This window comes from Chinchilla lanigera, unplaced genomic scaffold (assembly GCF_000276665.1).
Source record: "Chinchilla lanigera isolate Chin_1 unplaced genomic scaffold, ChiLan1.0 scaffold00006, whole genome shotgun sequence".
In the NCBI taxonomy this organism is placed as follows: Eukaryota; Metazoa; Chordata; class Mammalia; order Rodentia; family Chinchillidae; genus Chinchilla; species Chinchilla lanigera.
The window spans coordinates 21,953,965-21,977,536 of NW_004955407.1; the positions used below are offsets into that span (position 1 = coordinate 21,953,965).

General features: G+C 35.4%; 1 protein-coding gene and 1 pseudogene across 2 annotated transcripts in view; both read left to right on the plus strand.

Moving 5' to 3' along the window:
* Ncam2 (neural cell adhesion molecule 2) overlaps positions 1–23,572 on the plus strand; it is a 490,334-nt gene that overhangs the window by 223,634 nt on the left and 243,128 nt on the right. The gene's annotated exons all lie outside the window — the stretch shown is intronic.
* On the plus strand, positions 1,462–2,086 carry LOC102026076 (annotated as a pseudogene).

Consider the following 23,572-nt stretch of genomic DNA (forward strand, 5'->3'; position numbering starts at 1 on the left):
TATGATTATTTATAATAGTCACCCAAAGAATGATATACCAAAGAGTGGAGAAAATCTGTCTACACACCACAGACCAAGAATCCAGCTGAGGGCTTGGATCCCACACTAATATCCTGCATGAGTCCAGCTTAAGACCTGGAGCTCCTAACAATGCCTCCCAGAAATCCACCTGGAGGTCCAGAGCCCATAACAATATCTCATGCAGGCCTGTTTCACGAATCTGCACTGGGAAGGCCCAAAGGTCAGTGATGGAATCTAGGAAGTCTGTGCCAGCGGGATGAAGAATCTGTGCTAGCAGGCTGAGGGATCTGCACTGGAGACAAGAAGTGATGCTCAAAAGAACCAGAGCTCCCCTAAAAGGTACCACAGCCATCCTCAGCAACAGTGAGGCCCCAAGCACCTCTGATGATCCAGATGACTGAGTTTCTGTCAGGAAAGCCAACTCAGCAGCTTTATTCTGGAGACTAGCAGTACGCCATCTTCTCCTCTGGAGCCAGGAAGCGATGCTCAAAGTGAGGACCAGGGCTCTCCCAAAGTGAATCAAAGCCATTCTCAGTTCCAACGAGGTCCTGAGCTCCTCAGAGTATGAAAACAGCAAGTTTCATCAGGAAAGCCAGTGTGATGAGCTCCTCCAAAACAACCAACAGCTCCTTACAGCTCCTACTAGCTCCCAACAGCTTTTCTCTGCTCCCAACAGCTGTCTTCAGTTCCCAAAAGCCTTTTTTCTTTTTCTCCAGGTCTGCCTCTTATGCTGCTGGCTACAATCCCCAGGTGGGCCTCCCGCACCCAGCACCACGCTTACCCAGTTCAGCTGGGGGTTATAAGTTGACCGCCAGTTATCAATTCACTACACATACTTTATTCTGATAAAGTGGACCTATCGATTACTTATGGCAAATATAGTTAATAAAAAAAGTTAGGTCATGTTCCATTTAAAGTAAGAAATGTCAGGTTTGTCAACAAAGTTTCTATTGAAAATAAAATTAAAGGTATCAGTAAGCATAATGGCAAATAAGCATAGTGAAACAAATAATTAAAAGTACAGAGAAGGAACAAAAGCATGTTGTTGCACATGATATAATCAATGACAGGAAGTCTAAGAGAATCTACAAGCAAACTGCTGAGGTCCATTAAAGTTCTCACCTATACCACTGAAACTGGTTGTCATGAAAGAACACACTGTTACTCTAAAGCTCCTCACAGGGAATCTTTAAATTTGAAAAGAAAGCTACTGTTTTGAATGTTAAATATCATAATTCACCTAGTAATAAAATGAAAGATAATATAAATATTTATCGATATATGATATTCATGAAGACTTGAGAATCTAAATAATGGCAAGAAACGTTCATTGGTAGGAAATTCTTCAACATTGGATGCACGAATTTGTAAGTAATTAAGAAATGCGTTTGCTTCTGGATTTTACTGGGGTATTAGCCACCCAGCCAGGGGCCTAGGGCCATGGGCTTAGCTGCTGACCAAAGTTGGATGTCCAGGTGTCCAACCAGCAGTTTGCACATGGCTGTGCCAAGGTGGTGGAGAAGGCAGACGAGCCTTAGCCTGGTGCTGCATGGTGCCAGCATCTGTAAAGGGTTCAGCCTGCACCTGGGGTTCAGGTTCCTGTCCATGACTGCCCATGCTGGGGTCGCGCTTGACCCCACCGGTGGACATATTTGTGCATCAGAGTAGGCTACACATGGAGAGTTTTCTGAGCCCGAGGGAGGGTGAGACAGTGGAGTTAGTGTTGAAAAAGTCTACAAAGGGCCTGGAATCCATCCGTGTCACCCACTGGTCCTGGTGGGGTGTTCTCTATTGGAGTGAGAGGCATCCAAGGGGAAGAATACACAGAAGTGCATATCCAAAGGAGACAGGTGCCACCAGTGTGGTGGTCTAGAGTGTCACACCAAAGAAGGCAAACTGCCACCCTAGCCTAAGAAGTGCCACCACTGCCAAAGCATTAACTATCTGGTGGCCTCCTGTCCACTGAAGGCCTAGCAGGTTCTCCCCTCCCAAGGAAAGCCAGCCTACTTCCTGGAGGGAGAAGAAGAGCTTAGTATCTGCCCTGCTTCCAGAGGCCCAAAAGTGAGCACAGTGGGTTGGGGGTATTCTTCCTATCAGGAAGTTTCAAGGAGCAGGGATCAGTTGGCACAGTAGAGAAAGTGAGGATGGGTGGGTTGGGGTAGCTGGCATTGCCACGTATCTCACACTGGGGTTTCCAGCATCACCCCGTCTTCCCTCAGGATGAGGCAAAGGAATTCTAACTATGCTGTGTCTGAGTAGTGAGGGCTTAGGAGGAACCATGCTAGAACCTGAGTGCTCACGAAGGATGTGTAATAATATTTCCCTTGCCAGGGTGAAACCTGCATGAGACCCGGTCAGTGGATCCAACCCACAAGCTGCTGCATTCTGTGGTAGGGAATCTCAGGAGCAATGCTGGAGTATTTTATTTTATTTTATTTTATTTTATTTATTTTTTTTTTTTATTTTAAGGATAAAAGGAGGGAAACATTAACAGACATACAACATTTTACAACATATCACAAGCACAATACAGACAATACAGAGTTCCAAACAAAGTGGTAGGGAATTAACAATGGTGGTTGTATTACATATTGATATCTTCAAAGTGGCTTCTCATGAAAACAGATATAGACATGCAATACTGGTCAACCAAAGACTCATTGACAGTTTCTTTCAGCATAGAAACAGCAGATAGAAGAACAACCATGTTATCTATCCTGTATATACATACATACAAAATTTCTCCTTCTTTCCCTTCTCTTTTCCCACATCCCAGAAGCCCTTTACTCTTCGGTGGTTTCCTATCATTTCACAGTGAAAAATATAAAAAGGACTTAGAACAAAATGCTGGAGTATTTTAGTATCTTTTTTCCTCATAACCCAGTCTTGGGATGTGGTGCTAGAAACTGTTCCAAGCAATGTGTTTCGATGATAGGCAAAAGTATGGTTGGGAGAACAGCTGCAGACCTGCTGCTCCTGACTCACCGCTAGCCCTTTCGGGCAAGTGTGATTTTATTTAATTACTCCTTTGCATAACTGCAGCTTGGGTCCCACTTTCTGCAGGGTGCCAGATGCACGGTGTGTGAATGATGTACCTTATGCCTTTAAACTTTTTGGTAATGTAAATATTATGGTTTTGTATTCTTGTATATCATAGTCTAAGGCCCTCATCCCTGCCCTGTGTTCTCAGGTGCATGAGCAATCTCACCAAAAGTCAGTAGCAGCTCCAGGTCTGCATAGCAGGAATACCTTTTGTTTTTATCGCTATGGCGAGCAAACGTTTGAAGTGTGTAGTCCTCTCAAAGTGAGTGGCTTCATTTCTGCCAAATGGAGCTGAGTCTTCTGCTATAGCACCCTCTTTAAACTTCCCCCATGTCCTTTCTCCTCCGTGGAAGATTGGAAATTGGGCTAAACAGGAAAAGGTGGTGCAGAGAAGTTAGAGGCTGTGCCAGGTGAAAGGCCCAGAGAGGAAACGCAAGTTAGGTGAAGTGATGGTTGTCCAGTCCTAGGGCACAAGGCTTGCTTTGTAGGTCTGATCCATACTTCACTAGCTAAGCCCAGCTGTACAACACACAACAGGGTGTTTGTATAAAAACGAAGTGAGTTGGTAAGGCTGACTTTTAAGATCAGTGCCCGAGTACCCGTTCCATGCTGTGCAGGAGTGGCTCTACGAAACAAGAACTAAAATTCTGCACCATTCAACATTCCTGGCTTCCAGGCAGAACCATCAGAGAGGGCCTTATTGTGGCACCAGGATCCAGTGTCCTGCCCTGCTTCAGTATGGACTAATAGTGTCTTGGGAGCTGAAAGAGAAAAAAGAATCTTTCATTTACATGCTGTGACATCGCTGTAAACTTGCCTTGCTGTGTTGAGATAGGACAAACACAAGAGAATGCATTTGGTAGTGTGTGTCTGATCTGGTTTCTTGTCTCCCCCAAATGCTGCCCTCTTCTTAATTATTATATTTGTCTGGGCTTTGTAGGACTTTACTGAGTCTCTAAGTTCATGATTGCTGGGGGGCCTAGTTTGTGAAGTAACATGCTGGTCTTTTCTCCACGTTCTTTAGGGGTTTTATGTTTACAGAATTATTTTGTATTGAGAGAAAAATAGCCAAAGCATCTTTGAGAGAAGCTTCTGTACCAGGCAACAGGATCTGAAAAAATAAGTTGTGGGAGGTTCATTTTTAAGTGAGGTATCTTGAATGATTTTTTTTTTTTTTTCGTAGTCCTGTTTCCTATTTGGGGCCAAATCTCTCTGAAAAACTTGACCCCTACCTTCCACCTCCCCCTAAGGTAAACCTACACACCGCACATATACCTGTTTAATTATTGGGATATCCCTGCAACCTTTCAATGATTTTTGCAGAAATCCTGAAGGAGCAAGGAATCCCTAACCCTTGCTCCCGGTTATGTGATGCAATTCATGCCAAACACCTGCAGTCTGGATGGATCAAACCTACTCCATTTGTAATCATAGAGAGAGCCACGTGAGGGCTTTCTATGTGAAAGTCTGATCCCACACTTTCACAGGAGACCAGGGAAGGAAGTATGCATGTATAGGCAGGTTACTGGAAGCTTTTGTGTAGACACTTATGTGAACATGGCCTCAAGATTGTTTAATAGGAGACTGACGAATGTGACTCCATGTTCACTGTTAGAAACCAAAGCTTCGTGTGAAATCTTGAGCTTATAGGGAGGGATGCAGGGGAGGGCGGGAAAGTGTGCACCTGTTTATTCTTTTCCTGAAGGCTTTATGTCATTTCTGAACCGCTCAGTACCAAGCCCCCTTGGCTTTGGTGACCTCATCCTTGGGGTGTCAATTTGATGGCTGATTTTTCTATACCCAGTGCACTAACTTCCTTTCCTACATTCTAATCATGTAACATGTATGCTGACTCTTCCTTTGTATTATTCCATGTATTTTCCTTCCCAGGAAAACACAATGAATAAAAACTCTTATTGGTCCTCAATATAAAAATGAAGAAATCCAATGTGACCCCAAATGGAATCTTGAAAGCTTTTCAGTGGATATGAAGTCCTGAAACTAAAATTTTTCTTTAAATGCAAACTTCTATGAATAATGAATGTTTTTTGGAGAAGGAAACAAACTAAGGGAATTATTCTATGAGGTATTAAATACAGTTAAAAGCTATCTTAACTCATAACATTCTAAAACAGGAATTCAGTTAAAATTCTTAGATAATTGGCTATTTGAATGGAAAAAAGTAAACTCCTTTCCTCAAATGAGCTAAAAATTTTATATATTTAACAAAATTTTAAACCATGAAAATTAGAGGTTTTTTTCATTTCAGTAAGAGAAGGATCAGCAAGATAAATAATATATCCAATGACTATTACTAAATTTACGTTCATAAAATAAAAATAAATAATTGAGATGATGACAGCGATAAAAATCTAGAGCAAAGATGATTCAGAGGATAAATGGAGCCATGTTATTATAAAACAAGTGAGATACAGAATATAGAAAGGCTACACTTCAATAATAAAAGGAAATAAATCTTACAGAGATCATCTAAAAATGTCAACAGATCACAGAAAGAAGAAAACAAAATGAAAAACAAAATGACCAATGATTGTATCACTAGCAATCTCATTTTAGCAGTGATGCCATTTACACTGTAGAGTTTAGAAAGAAATCTAAGTCTAAAGGCATTAAATGCTGCAGGAGGGTTATCAGAAATCAGGACCTGTTATATATGACTAATGGGAATGTAAAGGCTACATTTATTATACCCTGGAAATTAAAGATTTTCTTTCTTGACATATCAGCATTTTTCTGGCTGATACCAAATCTCTTGAATCACTTGAATGTGTAACTTTTTATTGTTTATTATTACCCTGTCTATAACAGCAATGAAGTAGAATCAACTTAAGCATCTTTTAGTTAGAGAACATATGAACTGTCATTTACTTCCAGAGTACAATATCTATGCCAATGAAAAGGACTGAAGTTTGTACATCTTTATGAATCATGAATAAAGAATTAGAAATCTAATACTGAGTGAAGTTGTAAGATATTAATAATTCAAAAGTGACTCTAAAATATTACACAACGTGTGCAGCACTTTAAAATACACAAAGTAATATTTTATTTGTGTTTATGCTGTAAAGACAAAAACCTTGGAAACCATCAAGAGGATTTTAGAGGCATATTTTATCCCTGGAGGAAAAACTACAGAAGTGTTTGTTTGGTATTAGCTCTATCTGCTGCAGCTCAATACTATCTTTCTGCTTATTTGTTTAAACCAGTATTAAGCTCTATCCCCCCTCAAATATTTATCATTTCCCATAGTGGAAACACTTAAATTATTTTATCTAGTTTCAAATACTCAGTACCCAATTTTTATCCATGCGTGTCCATAGCTCACCATAATTTTTTACTTTGACCTCAGTGTAACTTTGTAACTGTTGATCAACTTCTCCCTATTCCTCTATCTCACCTATTCTGCTTGATTTTTGTAGTCACCATTCTGTACCCAACTTCTGTTTGACCAACATTTTTAGATTTAACCTAAGAGAAGATAAGGCTGCACTTGTTTTTCTGTGCCTGCCTTATTTCACTGAACATGGTTTCTATTTCTGTCTTTTTTACTGTAAATGACAGGAATGTATATTTTCATGCTCAAATAATATTCCATTGTGTGTGTACACTACATTCTTTTTATCCATCTATCAATGGATGGACTCTTACATTGTTTCTGTATCTTGGTAATTGTGAGTAATACTGTAATAAATATGGGCATGTACATTTCAGGTTGACATGTTGATTTTATTTCTTTTGGATGTATACTCATCAGTGGGATTGCTCCACCAAATATTGTTTCTGTTTTTAATGCTTTCAGAAACTTCTATACAGCTTTCCATAATTGGTAAATGTGTAGTTGATCTTTACGTCTTTGCCAACATTTTAAGCCTTTACAAATATGTTTATTCTTACTGTGGTGAAGTGAAACCTCCTTCTGCCTTTGATCTGTTTTTCTTTGATAGTGAAGAAACACATTGTTTTGTTGTGTTGGCCATATATATATATATATATATGGTTTCTTTTTTCTTTCTTTTAAAAAAAATGTCTGATGAGATCTATTGCCCATTTTGAGCCAGATTATTTGGACTTGTTTTGCTTTGTTTCCTACTGAGTTCTTTGAATTCTTTATATATTTTATATATTAATTTCTTGATAGATATATTTAGATATATTTCCCCCATTCTATAGATTTTCTCAACTCTGACATCTCTTTACTTTTTTATATAGATTTTTATTACTTCATTTGAAGTATTCCCATTTGTCTGTGTTTGCATATTTTTTGGTCTGTTTGGTTTTTACTGGATACATGTGCCACATGTTTGTTCATAAAATGGCTTGAGAGGTGATGGGTAGAAGACAAATTAAAATAACAAACTGGAAGGAAAAACAAAGACCAGCAGAAAGATAAACACTTTCTGGTTCCTTCTTTGTCTGTGCTCCAATAAGGAGTTGATGTTTCTGAATAACAAAGATAGCTTCCCTCAACCTTTTCTAAAAAGGAGGAAAACATACAACAAAAGACTGGCCATCCTAGGTCTCAAGGCAAAAGACAAAATTAGACATATTGATGTTATGAATTATGGCATAAGGGGTGGGATACTTTGTGGGATGTGGGCCAGTTGGAAAATCTTGTTGTTTCCAGATGTTCTCTATGGGTGTAATTTGAGATGGAATCACTCCGGTAGGGTGGTGGCAGGATTCTCAATGGCTGTAGAGTCCATCTAAATGCTATAGGCTATTGAGCTCCAGGGATGCTGAAGTAACTGTTTAAGTAGGAACAATTTCGTGGGGTTGGACCTCAGACCAGGGATTTGAGGAGTGGCTCAGCTCGGGTTCTTTTGGCCACCAGTCTTATGTATTTGGCTGCTTTCCTGGCCCAAGGTTGGGAAGGCCTTTTATACCTGAGCTGGGATTTCGATGGGGTCATTTACTCATCTCCATGCTTTTGTCCTCTTCCAGGGTGGTTTCTATTTGGGTTTTACCCTATCTGCACTTTGTAAACCAACTGTGGTTGGTAAAAGGCTTTGGGAAGTGTGGTCCAAGGTGCTACCTTCAGTCCACTGCACACTCCCCTTCACTGATAAGTTCCAACCCACCAGAGGGAGTTTTTGATACCACTGGTGACAGGCAGGTGACTTACTTTCTTGTCACTGAGACATGATGTCCAACTCCCAGAATTTAAAGAAGGAAAGGGTCATGTTGCCTATCAGTTTGTATAGTTTTCAGTCTGTAGTCAGCTGGCTCCAAGGCAGGGTGGCATGGTAGAGGAGAAACAGTTCATGGCAGGGCAGGCAGAAGTCAGGGAGAGAAGCAGGGAATAGGAGTCTAATCCTTTTCCACTTCACAAATAATGGTTGTGCAACAATGGTCTCATCCTTTTATCAACCACTGTTCTTGTGTTGCACACACTGATGTGATAGCGATTTTAGGTATCACACACTGATACCTACTATAAAGGTAAAATTAGCCATCTCAGTTGTGTTTTGGGGGCAAGCTTCATAAGTTTGTCTGAATCATCACTTGATCAAGATTTTAAAGATTATATTAAATTTTGTCTAGCAACAATAAAATATTGTATAGAATTGCTTAAAATATTTTACCTGTTGAGAAACTGCTTTAAAAGTATTAGATATATTGATTCATTTGAAAAATATGCATACACACAGTAATTATTATCACCCTATTTTAACAATGAGTAATCTGAAACATAGACATAGTAAGTGCTTTGGCTAAGCTGTCATAGCTGTGAAGTACTAGATTTGGATCATCAGTAATCATAAAATATCATTTACTTGTGAAAAGAAAATTATGCAGGGTGAGGTGGCACAGGCTAATCACAGCACTGGAGAGGCTGAGGCAGGCGGATCATTGTCAGCTCAAGGCCAGCCTGGGCAGCATAATGAGGTCAAGGCCAGCCTGAACTGCATAGTGAGACTATGTCCCCCTCCCCCCAAAAAGTATTATGTTAATTTTGTTTGAGCAACATTAGTTATTAACTTAAAAGAAACATTTTGTATTCTCTAACAGCATTTAGCAATATTTAACCATTTTTTGATAATTGTTATTTACTTTTGCAACTTTAATAATAAAAGGTAGTTTCAGATTTGCTTGAATTTTAGTGTTCTTATGTTAAAAAAGGTAAAGATTGGCAACTTTATGCTTATTACCAAGACATATTTTGTTTCCATTATATTACACTAGTAAACCATGAAATCCGAGCGTGAGACCTAAGGATGTTGCAGCACTCCTGGCTCATCACGGTGTACTTTGATCATGAAGGTACACAGATTATGCTGTGACACTTCTTCCTTTTTCTCTATCTCTTCTCTTTCCTGCTCTCAGTCTACCATGATGAGAAATGCCAAGTGTAACTTATTCATCTTTGGAAACTGCATTGCTGTCAGGAGGGTGCTTACCCATAATTTATTTTTAACAATTTTTGTCAAATTTGAATCATGTTGCACTCAAAATGTTTCCAGGTGCTGTTTCAACCAAGAAATTGGAAAATAACAGTTTTCTTGATAGTTTTTTTCTTGATAGTTTTGTGTTTATAAATTAAGCACAGAAATAATTTATGTAATATACTCAACTATTAGTTTAATAACAATATTTCTGGTAACAGGTGTGCAGTTCAAAACCATGGACAGAGTATGTTTTCCTACTTTATCCTCAGGTCAGTGGATTTTTTCAAACATCAAGAAGTACAAGAGATGTGCAGTAATAATTTGTCCAATTATAAAATGCTTAAGGCAGTTCTCCAATGTGTGTTGCATACTAAAAATATGCCCTCATCTCAAAAGTGCCCAGCAATTAAGAATGATAGCAAGACTAGTGATTAGGAATTAATCACTGCTAAAAACGTAGAAGTGGTATATTGATTTGCACTGAGAAAAATGTAAAAGTACAATGCCAAAAGTACCCAACTGCTTAACTTTAGAAGCCATAGAACTGATTTAGTACAAGAGAGGGCAGTAAATTTAACAGAACTTTTCATAAAACAGAGATGTGCGTGGAACATCCAAAATATTACCTAATAAATTGAACTACCACAGAATTTATATGGCAGTTCTTCCTCTTATAATTTAATGGATAAAGTTCTGGTGAAAACTTACAGGAATATAGGTATCATTATCATATACTTCCTGGGAACACAGTGTGAGATATGCACTTTTGGAGAAAGTAACAGACTATAAAATTAAATATCCAAGAAGTGTGAAAAGTCTTGGCTTATTTTAACTATAATCTTATAGCATTAATGTATATTATTAAGGACTTTGGCTAGTTAGTGACTATGTATGTCATTATGTTTTAAAGATAGTTTTCATGGATTACTTTGTTTTGCAAGTTGTGAAAAGAACAAAGTTTGGGATAAAATATATTTAACTTACTATCTTGTTTATGAAACTTGAAATATGTGTATTCATCTAAGTAAAGATCATAGAATAATTTTATTTGGTTTGAGAAATAATAATAGGAAATGAATATTTAGGATGTTAAACAGTTTGTATCATTTCCAATCAAACACAACTTACCTTAATGTGTTATTTAACCATTTGTTAAAGAGTAAGTTTTCCAAACAACTGGTTGCTCTTTGTATTAAATCTTATTTGTGTATATACACAGCAATTAATATGAATATTTTCAGTGCAGGCTTTAGGACGTTTATTCCTTTCCAGCATACCCCAAGCCAATAATGACTGTCTTGATTATGTTTTGTTATGAGGAAAAGACAAATTATTAAAAACACAGAAATTAAATCTACTTGTAGTTAGACTTGTTTTTCTCAGAGTTGTCAGGTTTTGCTTCCATATCAGGAATATCTTTTTGAACAACCCTTTTACCATTACTCTATGCATAGTTCTAATGATTTTTTTTCTTTTGGATTTTTGATATATGTTCTCACTATGTAATCCAGGTTGGCCTCCATCTTGCAGTTCTCCCGCTTCAGCTTTCTGAGGAAGGCAACACTATGCCCTGATTGAAAAGATGAAATTAAACCTCTTAACCCCATTTATCTTCCAATGAATGTAAACTGTGATGATTCTTTATTCAACTTTTTTTTTTTTTTGGGTTTTCTCTGGTACCGGGAACCGAACTCACGACCTTGCGCTTGCCAGGCAGGCGCTTTGCCGCTGAGCTAAATCCCCAGCCCCTGATTCTTTATTCATACTGAATTATAGAAACATTCATAAGGAGATTTCAGATAGTTAACTGTTCCAGACTCCTGTCAACATATACAGGATTGCGGTTACTTAAATATAAATTTGATATTTTATTGTGCTCAAATTATATGAAGTAAATGAAGAGAAATAGTTTTTTTTTGGTATTATTTTGTTTGTGTGTTTCTTTATTTTTTGAGACAGGGTCTCAGTCAGTAAGTCGGGCTGGACTTGACTCGTAGCAATACTTCTGGCTCAGCCTCCTGAATCCTGAATACTTCCGGCTCAGGCTCCTGAATATGTAAACTGATATTTGAATTACCAATGGAGAAAACTTATGAATAGCTCAGTAGACATCAACAGTTCTAGTTATAAAACCTTGGAACTAAGTACTTTTGTATTATTGTTAGAGGAACCAATTGGTTATGACTGTATAGCACAAATGTATGGCCAGCTTTGAAAACTGGCTTTCTTGCTTTGATGACAGGCATGGTTTGGGTTCAGAGGGCCAGTTTGGTTCTAATGAATGGGGTTTAGATGATCTAGAGACATCACAAGTGATCTTAGAAAAACTAAACTTATTGCGGTGAAAGCATCCATACTAGGTTAAATTTTTGCTGTATATATAAATATATATTTGTGACTTTTCATGAGATATAAACATCAGTAAGAAAATATTTACAAAAGATTTTGGCTTTCACCATTGTTCCATGGTAGAATATCGCATCGTTTCAATTTTACTTAGGTCCCTTTCACTGGTGTCAGTAACCACAGGGTCAATTCAAGCTCATCCTGTTTGACCCAGCCTTAAGCAAGCTGCAGGTCATTTGGTATCTTTGAAGATGAGATGGTTTTTATATTTTGGCTCTGAGAGAATGAACACTTTCCTATTCTTGATGTTCCTGAGACCTTGTCGACAATTCCAATATTACTGCCTTATCTTTTGCGTAGAAGTACTTATTTAGCCGATTATCCTAAAATATAATTCGTTTCCTTATGTGGTATTTCCCTTTTTCTCAGGTCAGTTAAGTCTGAGAAGGGCTTCTTTGTCTGTGGCTTAAATGTAGGTTAACTTTTTATTTTCTTTTTATCCTTGTTAGAAGAGAGGAGGTGAATAAAACTTTGAAGCTTTCTTTTCTCTTTCTTTCTTTCTTTCTTTCTTTCTTTCTTTCTTTCTTTCTTTCTTTCTTTCTTTCTTTCTTCTTTCTTTTTGGCTTGATTTTTAATTCTTTCTCCCTCACCATCTATGTAATCCCCAGATTATATTCACACAGTCAGGCTGCAAGCTGTGAAAATATCCCACTAATAGTCACAGTAAAATGTGGTTTTGTCATTCATAGGTTTTCCACCAAACAGAGTTTACATTATATTTTTTAGTTCACCTCATTTCAACTGGAGTTCCTACACTAATGATTTGTTTAGAGAATGGTCTCAATTTTTAAAATTTTAACAATCAAACTATATTTTATATTTTCCTTAAAATTAATACAAGTAATAAAATGTCATTTTCTCTATACAGAGAAATTTTAATCAAGTTAGTTCCTGAAATGATCACTTTATATAGAATACTGCATCATTTATATTGTTTAGATAGATATTGTAATATTTATTATTTGCTGCTATCTGGAAACAGTGATTGTTTGGTTATGTAGTTGCTGGACATCAAACCCAGCCTGCCACACTTGCTATGTAACTGTTCTATCACTGGGCCACGTTCCAGAAACAACACTTAGTTTTAAAGAATTAGCTTTTCATTTGTTTGTTTTCTTTTATTCTGATGCTGAAGGCTGAACCCAGGGCTTTGCCAGTGTTGTAGGCAAGTGTTCTACCACTGAGCTACATCCCCAGGTAAAATTATGTTTTAATGAATAACTGTGTGTGCAAAACACATTTTGACATCACCAGTTTTGGAATAAAAACCTGTAAAAATTATACATCACCCAACCCTAAACATATTGAACATCAAAAACTTTTCTCATATAATTAATAATTTGAGTTATAATATATTTTATTTTTGATATTTAGAAATTTTAGCCAAAATAACAACAGTAGATGTTTTGTCATTAAAGATAATAGATATAAATCTGCTGATGTTATGAAATGCCATTATTAGTACTAATACATAAACTTTTAAGATATTCCTTTTATATTATATATGATGAAAAGTCCATTTTAATTAAGAGCATATATAACTTCATAATTTTCACATATACAAATATTCAATTGGTATATAGTCCTTGTAAATAAGAGTCTAATTAAAATACTTATAAAGTTATAGCTAATTATAGTCAGGAGAATTTATTAATATTGTTCAGTTTAAATAAAGTATATACTGGATATTTTTGCAGTAATCTATACATGTATTAACAGTCTACTATGAACCAGAGCAATATATTACTCTGAGGTTACTGTAATTTTTACAGAGGTAAAACAGGCTTAAACCTCAGTCAAACTTACAGTCTGTCAAGTCAGACAAGCAAACGAAAAAATAGAATAAAAACATGTATTGCTAAGCAAAAATGTAAGATTCAGTGTGTGTACAGGATAGAAAAGTATAACAACTTTGAGACAGGGTCTGAAAGACATTCTATGATGAAAGAGTCTAAATTTGTGCCTACCCATCTTTTAAATGGGCATATGTATACAAAATAAATTGAATAATATAAATGAACTTTTTTCCCTAGAGAATGTTGAAGTTGGTTTATTCCTGATTGTGAATTCATAATAACTTTATTTGAAATGATATTTCTCACTTGTAGATTATCTTCCCTGTGAATCATATGTGAACTTTTTACCCAGAATGCATGACCTGGGGACAGACTTTCCTGAGAATTAATGAGCTTCTGCAGGAGTTGGAACCTTTAAGCAGAACGAGTACCCTTGATCCACATGGACATTGCCTTACAGGAAAAGCCTGACCAAGAGGTCATCATCACTGTTACTGTGCCGAGACCTTAAATGAATGTTGAATAAATTACTCAGGAGATATTTTTTTCAATTCAGAGAGATATTTTCTAGCAAGCAAATTGAAGCCAAGTATATTTTAATTGCATCATTTTATTTCATAGTGCCTACTATTATTGTACAATGGTTATCACTGCACAATGCTCTCCATTCTATTTTCTAACTTTAAAAATGAAGTATTATAGGAAAAAGTTGACAAGTAGTTACTATTGATAGGTTTTTCCAGTGCAGAGAGAAGTAAAACAGAATAAAATGCCTTTATTGTGGACGCGGAAAGGCCACAGGAAAGAGAAAAACGTGGCCTCCGCCGATCTTTCGTGGGGTCCTAGGTTAAATAGCCCCAGGTGGAGGTGGGGTTTAGGAGGCGCACTGCCTGACATGGCAGACCGGGATTGGGTGGGAGCATGGGCGAAGGGAACAGGATATTACAAAAAGGGAAGTAGGAAGTTGTAATTCAACTCAGTGGAAGAAGGGTGGGGCTTAGCACATGGCCTTTTGTGGCCAGCGCCATATTAGCTGGATGGCATGGTGACTAAGCACCATACCACATGACCTGCAGCACCATACTGGCTTGGGCGCCATACTGGCTTGGGTGCCATAGCAACTCAGCAGGAATTACAGCGGGGCAAGAAACCAATCAACTATATGTCTATACAGCAAGTCAATGTACACCATTACATTTTAGTACTCAAATGTGTTTATAAACACATAACCTTGCATCAGGAATATGTGCCCAAAAAATTGCAAGGAAGAATTATAATGTGTTTGTAACATGTTCCAGTTATAAATAGATAAAAACAGTGTATGTTTTGCCCTTTCACTAACTAAATTTTTGTAAGTCTTAATGTAGGTATTTCTATATTGCACAATTTAGCTTTGGGAAAGAAAGAAGTATTTGAGATTAAAACATTTCAAAAACTTTGTAAGAAACTCAATCCATGGCTTTATATAATTATTCCTTACTTAATGTCAAATGCTTTATTATTGTTTTTATGTAAATTAACTGTATTAGAATTTAAAAGTTATACATTGGTAGAAGGAACTATTCTCCTCTTTCATTTCTATTGATTTTATGGAATTTATCAATCATAAAAGGCTCCAAAATATCTAAAATTAGAAAATAAGAATGTCATGAGTGCAAATAGTCAGTTTCTAAATCAGTTTCTATTTAGAAACTATTTAGACTATTCAGAAACTATTTAAACTATTTAGAACTATTTAGAAACCATTAGAAACTATTTAGACTATTCAGAAACTATTTAAACTACTCAGACTATTTAGAAATAGTTTCTAAATTTGTATTGAATGTAACAGAAAATTGAAATAAAATTGGTTTACATAACAGGATTATTTCACTTACCAATGAAAAAACATAGAGGCAGTGTATGGAGCTTTTCCCTTCAACACAAACTCACCATCTATTCACTATCTTTTACGACATTAAGTGTAACTGTATATGCCTCATGATATGTCCTCATAGAACCGTCTATTCTTTCTTTGCTATTTGGTTTATTAATTATTAGGAATAGTATCAATATAGTTACTATCAAGCTGTAAAACTTTTTCTTCCTTGGGAAATCATAGGAACTTAATCTGCATGTACTGAATTAGCTTGCATCTCATTAAAATTAAGCTTCTATTACTACTTTTACCACTTGAATCAATCATGAACATGAATTCCCTGTGTTACTTTCTCTTTGCCATTTTTTAGTGCTTGTTATTGCAATTCTTCCTGTCAGAATTTCACCTTCTATGAAACTGCCTTGACAGTCAGCAAATAAATAAATAAATAAATAAAAGGTGCTCCTGTCTTGCAAACCTGAATATTTTCTCTCTTACTGATCAGAGTCATGCTGTATGAAGATGGTGTAGTCATTTCTACTGAATTATAAAGTTTGGGCAGGAAAATGTCATTTTTAATTTAATTCACCGAAAGTTAGAACACCTTGATGCCTCAGCTAACAATGAATATTTTAATTCGATAAATTGATAAAAAATATGTTCTTTTATTTGGAGATTTGAAGGTTTTATCAATTCTACGGTTGTTATGGGTTAGATCTGAAATGTCCCCCAGGGGTCTCAAATGCAGAGGTGGGATTTGGGGGAGGTCATTGGATCATGTGAGCACTATCCTCACAGTTTGCTTGCTGTTTGGAGGTGCTCCTCTTCCAAGGAGGCAGTAACTAAGGGCATTTCCTGGAAGCGTATAATTTATTCCTGCCCTTGGCTACTCCTAACCTTTTTTTCTGGATTCCTTGTTAACATGGTGTGAGCACCTTTCTTCTTCCACACCCTCCTGAAAGCCACCGTTGCCTGGGAGTTGACAAACCGAGGACTAAATCATCCAAAAACTGTGAAGCAACAAAATCCTCTCCTCCTTTAAGTTGTAATTATTGAGTATTTTGTACAAACAGGAAAGTGATGTATATAATAATTGTCACTGTGTCCTTGAAAGTGGAACAGGATTTGTAATGTGAAATTAATGGTCTGCAAAATTATATCTAAACTGGTGAAAAGACACAAAAGACTACCTGTTTTAAAAGAATTATCCACTAACCAATTAGAATTTTTTTTTACATAATGGTATTTCAATATCTATTTGTAATAAACAGAATTCTTTTTGATGATACTTAATATTTTATAAAAACATAAGTAATTATAAATAAACTTCATAGGTTTTCTTTCCCAAGGGGTAGATTATCATTGGAATCAGTAGATATGGAAGATGCAAAGCATGAATATTTATATAGATAGAATATTTCCATCACAGGCAGCTACTAAATCCAGGGAGATATATGATGAAAATGATTATGTGTTTTCAAACTTGGTCATTAAAAAAAACATATATATGCTTTTAGTACCTAATGATTATATATAGTCATAATAGAAAAAAGTGTTTGATGATGTTTATTTAGCTATGTACTTATATTTAAGAGCTGTATGATTATTCATCAACTTAAAGAATTTTGTCACAAAATAAGAGCAACATGTGCTGATAAACTAATAATTGATACAAACTATTCAAAATTAATTGTTTCCAACTTTTATAGACATTTTCAAAGTAGGTTCTGTTCAGATTGGGAGCTAAAGATTTAGACTTTTGACACTGTAGTATTTTCTTAGTCTTTATTTAGGGTTGTTTCTTCCCAGAACATATCAAAAAAGGAATCTGAAAATTTAGAGTAAAAGCAAATTGTCAGGTTTCAACAATACTCACAAAGGTGTGCGTGCATGTTTGTGTATGTGTGTGTGTGTGTGTGTGTGTGTGTGTGTGTGTGCATGCACATTTCACAAATGTAACTTGAAGTCATATTTTCCCTGTTACTAATAATATCATAAAAACAAAAGAATGTTAAGCCTAATCACTTTTGGTAATACGGAAGATTTATCACGGAGATAAGATTCATCAGTTACCTAGAAAATTCTGTTTTAGCATAATTTCTCTCTATCAAACTTGTCTACTTTAAAAGTATACATTTTAATGTTTTTATGAAAGCAAAACCTGTTAAACCCAGAATTCTGCTTATTTATAATTCTATTCTTGCTTTGTCTAAAGTACAGATCACTAAGTACTTATTGATATTTATTTGTATTTAGGTAAGCACATACTTGGTATTTTCAGAAAAATGAACAAAAGGGATATGGTTATAATAGGTGTGAGTTCCTAATTCCGTAATCCTTACATCCCATTTAGAGAATATTACTATGGCAGAGAGCCCTAAGAAATCCCTTCATATTGTTCCTGTGTTTTTGGGACTTAAACAGATTTACATGTTACATCTTAAGAAAATTCAACCTCTTTTCTATTAATCAGGCATGTCATTTGATAGACAGAACAAAAAACTCTTGGCATAGTTCAATGTCATACCCAATGCAGGCATACTTATGGACCTGTGGGCACTTTTTTCTATATCTAGCATTTCAAGTCAGAGGCAATTTTGTTCATTCCTGTAAGAATTAGAACCCTGATTTCCTAAGCTCTGTCAAGATTTCGTTTCTGTACGTCACAAAGTTATTTTTAATTAAAAATTTCTTGTCAGGTTAAAAATATTTACTTTATATGCTTTTAACCTCTCATGAAAGAACATTTTCTGTTGGACTTTTGAAGCTTTACTGTTCTTTAGAATACTATGAGACTTGTATTCAAGAAATTTTAATTTAAGATAAATTCATTGCACTACAAAGTTATACCTTTTAACAAAGGATATGCATGCAAAAATCAGTTATAATTCAGCCTCAAGTCATGCAATATCATAATGGTTTAAGTGGAGCTTCTTAAACAATATATAAACAGTTTTGCTAGGAAGTTTTAGACAATATTAAGTGTTGAATTTCAGATAGGGTTTCTGCTAGAACATTTATTATTTTTTTGTTTTATACAGTGTATTTTTATACGTAGATATAAAACATTTCACTAAGAATTTGCTAAATTTGACCAGGGATATAGCTCAGTGGCAGAGTGCCTGCCTTGAAAATGCAAGGTCCTGAGTTCAATTCCCAGTACTAAAAAATTAAAAAAAAAAAAAAAAACTTTCACAAAGTAGATATCACCCCTACACGTGGTGATCCATAACTGTAGGGCTTGCACTTCAAAGTATGAGGATTAAGAATCACCACAAATTATAGGCCTGTCTGGTTTAGAATAGTGAGTTCAAAACCAGCTTGAACTGCATAGTGAAACCCTGTCTCAAAAAAAAAAAGTAGCATCAAACTTTATTTGCCATAGATTACGTATGCACTAATAATTAATCATGAGATAATATTCAGACAGATATTTTGATCTTATCTTTCTTTTCATACAGGAATTATTTTTTTCTCTCAGCCAAAGAGCATTTTTATGACACTACCCATGGGAAGTTTGGAATATTGTGTTACTTTACCTTTTAGTTATACATCTGAATATTTTACATAAGTATTACATTAAAGACTATGTATATTGTTTATGTGTAATTAAGAATGAAGAACACACTAAAAATTATACTCAAGTTTGCAATCATAAACATTTGAACTGCATGCGGTAAGTTTAACTTAAACATGTTTTGTTCGTAACTAAGTAGAATGGTGGATTTCAGTAATTTGTTCTCCGATTAACAGTTATACCTTTAAAATCAAACCTACGTCCTCCGGGTTGAAGCTCAGCGGCACCACTGGCACCATGAGCTCAATTTCCAGTAACAAACAAACAAAAAGCCCTAAACTAAATAAATAAACTCAGACTGACAAAATACTTTTTAATGGGTAAAAACATGTAAAAATTGTGTCTTTAGTCATTTTGGTAACAAATATTAGGACAATATTCTCTCTTGTAAAGAGTTGTAGTAAGACGGACGTTCTCCACTAATATAATCAACTGCAAGCTCGGGGGGTTGTTTTCCTCAATTTCCTAAGGTTGCTACGTGTGTGGCAGTTTCTCAAATGTGTATTAAAATACTGATAAAGGCTTCAATTGCATGGCACAATCTTCTCAGAGAAATTCCCTTCAGTGAGTCCTTACAACAGATAATGGAAGCATTTGTAATCTCAACATACAATTGGACTAAATGAAATTAGATTCCGGATTTCCTTTATATGAGAATGTTTCATAATGTTGTCAGCATTTTTGGAGCTATAACCTGGAGGACTGACACTGTACAAAAGAGATAAATACATGGAGCTTTCTCATCTCTTTTAGCAGTGCTTTTAGAATGCATACGCGCTTAAATTAAACATTTATGCAAACTGTAAATTCAGATGTTGGGCAAATCCATCGTTAAAAGGGTTGGCAAGGAGATTCTTCCCTGAGACATTTGCAGCCCACATTAAAGAAATATAAAATAATTCTGTGTGGAAAGGGAGAGTGCTTGCTGCTGCAGTCATCCTCAGATGGTGCTTATCCAAGGAGACAGCTAGAGCAGAAAGTTTTAAGAAGAAAAATGTGGTTGATGGCGAAAAAAGTAGGCAAGCAATTATTTGCCTTACACAAGTGTTAATACAACCTCTGTCACTTTAAAGATCTTTGATATTTTTGGTAATAGTTTGGTGTTAAGCCAGTATTAGTATAACACAATATTTTTTGTTTTTTATTGATTAAATATATTTTAACTGTTGTATAAAACTGAACAACTCAGTTGGCTACATATGGTGTTTTGATACATGTATATATTGCTAATATTTCAATTAAGGTAAACATATCTATATCTTTAGGCATTTATTATTCTGTTAGGGTAAAATTTTTCAAAATCATTTTTTCTAGCCTTTTGAAATATATGGAACATTACCTGTAGCTCTCTACTGTGCAGTATCACATAAGAACCACCTGCTCATGTCTACCTAACTTACTGTCCATTGATCAAACTTTTTCTATTCTTTCCAATGTCCTAAATCTCCCTAGCCGATGATAAAATCTATTCTGTGCTTAAGATCAAAGATGAGGGTACAATTGATGGAGCTCATATTTCTAAAGTTTGTAAACAACCTTGAGCACAAATAAGTACCAAATAAGTGTCATAATTTTATTATTGATATAAATAACACCACTTTGGGCATTACAATATAGTTAAAATTACTAGGAAGTGGTCTTATACCACTATATTAGTGTCTTCATGAAACAAGTTACAGAAAAGGATTGACTTGTACACCATCCTGGTCTCCATGTGTAAGTGTTGCTGGTAACTTCAAAGCACCCTTTATGCCATTATGCTTCTCAGCGACATGCAGTTAAAAAAAAATGTCATTTGATGTTTAAAATGTAACAAAAACAATAAGGATAACCATGAAATATAGAATATCTTATATTTGGGGGAATTATTTCTGGTGACCTAAAAATCAATCAAAAATGTATTGTGAGATTTTTTATAATAGCAGAGTGTCATGACATTCTAAATGATGAAAAAATGCATACTGTTTATATAGAATTTCTTTATAAATTTAGGAAATATATAGTAGATAGTTATTCCTATCTATTCTTCCTAAATTGTGTAATTAAATGTGTACATGGTAATTAATTTAATGAAGCTTACCATTAATATATGATGATGGTCAAGTCACAATCTGGATTTATTCAGTGGAGAAGTTGTGTGCTTCACCCAACTGCAGGAGAACACAGAGTGTGCAGAGCTCTAAAGGCAAACTGTCCAAAAAATCTGGACAACTGCATTCATAGTACACATTTGCTAGGTTGTACTGGATTGATTCCAGGTAATTGGAAAGAATGAAGTAAAGGCTCTAATTTTTATTCTATTTATTGTACATAACCTATAGTTTGGTATCAATAATTGCAGGCCTCTTTTTAGCCAATGTCTGCTTTAGTAGTCATGTGTTTGTGATCAATAAATTTGGCCCTCAGAGTTCAAATGTTGTCTTCTTTTTTAGACAAGCTTGTACACTAATTGATTACAAGGAGGAGGGGAAGCTTACTGCTAATTTTTAAGTAAGCTCCAGCTAGAAATTGTGTGCTTAAAGGCTACTACTACAGAAAAAATTCACAAGTAATTAAAATAATGGATATTAGAAGAAAAACTATATTTTAATGTGCTCATTTAGTCATGCTTCATATACTATCAATTTTAAAAAGAAATACAGAGAGAATACGAAAATAATGCAAAAAGTACATAGAAAAATGCTACTTGTGTTTGTTTTAATATTTTATCAGTAAACAAGTCTTTTGAAATTATCATGAAAACAAACAAGCATAAGAGAAATAAATGAAGCCTTGGCCAGAGTAGAAATTGAAATAGCAAAAGAGATTGAAAAAAGATTTCTAGAAATGTAATTTTGCCCTGTGTATTTTAGAACATCTTATTTGAAAGAATATACAAGACAAACTGTCAGCTAATGTATCACAAATACTTAAATTAACATTTTATGTATAGAAAAAATTGAGAGATGCAACAGGGAACCCTAAAAATAACAGAGAAAATGTGTAAGGAAGATATTTCCTAGGCTTTAAGAACCAGAGAAACAATCCACTATGAGTGCAATCAGGGCTGCAGTACTGGTGTCCCAGAGGTTCAATATTTCTATTAATAAAAAGAAAAAGTCTTAGAAATTTCAGACAAAATACTTTGGAATGCATAAAAATATTTGAGGTCACCTGAGAAGGAGAGTAACACCTTAAAAAATCATAAAATATGATTACAATTTTTTAGGGGAGTGTAGCTCAAAGTTAAACAGAAGTTCAATGATTATTGATTAAAGTGTGTTTGGTGCTGTACTACGCTCTTTTGAACTTTAACAAATATAGACATGCTTTGAGGAACTGGTCAATAAGAATGTATCTTATATTGAACATGTTTGGAAGTAAGACTTCAGAGCAATTATCATTTTAGTTGGCTGCATTTAGCCAATATCCTGATACCTTCTCCTGACACTGGTGGCTGTACATGTATACTAGCTTGAGGGAAGGACTCAGGTTGTTTCTCTGGAAAAGTTTTATGTCATTTTCTAGTACTTAAATCATGCTAGGAAGATGGTCGAAATAGTAAAATACTTTCAATGTGTGTGTGTATGTGGTTTTTTTTGTTTGTTTGTTTTTTGTACTGGGAATTGAACTGATGACCTCAGACTTGCCAGGCAAGCACTTATGCTGCTGAGCTATATCCCTGGCCTAATACTTCAGTGTGAAATTAAAGCTTTTATTGATCCCTAGGTGAAAAAGTGCACTGGAAGGAACAGAAATACCCCAAACACAGATTGGGAATGCTTGGTTAGTTTAAATTTTATGAAGTGAAATCAAATATACAATTCTTACAGCTTGTAATATTCCCATTGTAAGATCTCAAGTACTTTGCCATGTTTCCTTAAAAGAAGATAAAGTATTTTACGATCTAAATGAGTTTTTTATTTTTTATTATAATCCATTAAGTATTTAGTTTCCAGCAGGAATAGCATGTACCCTTTTCTGTTAAATGCCATAAATATATTGTATATTGACCCAAAACTAGGAACATTCTCTATCCCACACTTCATCATGATATCCATTAAATTTATCTGTTCTATTTTTATTACTCCCTTGAATTTAATCTGAGGCAAGTAATGTGTTCTTCAGTGGCAGACAGAAATAGCAGAAGTCAATATTCTTCAAATCCCCATTTAAAATGTTGGTGTTAACTAATTATAATTATTCAAGGACAGTGACATAAGGATTGAAATTGTGTTGTAGGACATCTTAGACCACTCCTGACATATTTCCCCACTTTTCTGTGTGCTAGCCACATCATCCATCACTATTACATCTCATGTGCCTGTGTTCCTCCAAGCATTCCCTGTTCTCCCTGCTGAAATACCTTTCCACTCCCTGCACTGCTCATTGTTCACTCAGAGATCAGCTATTATTCACCCTGTGAACATGTCTCTGAATAGTCCACCTACCATCTCAGTAGCTGAAGTAATTAATGGCTAACTCC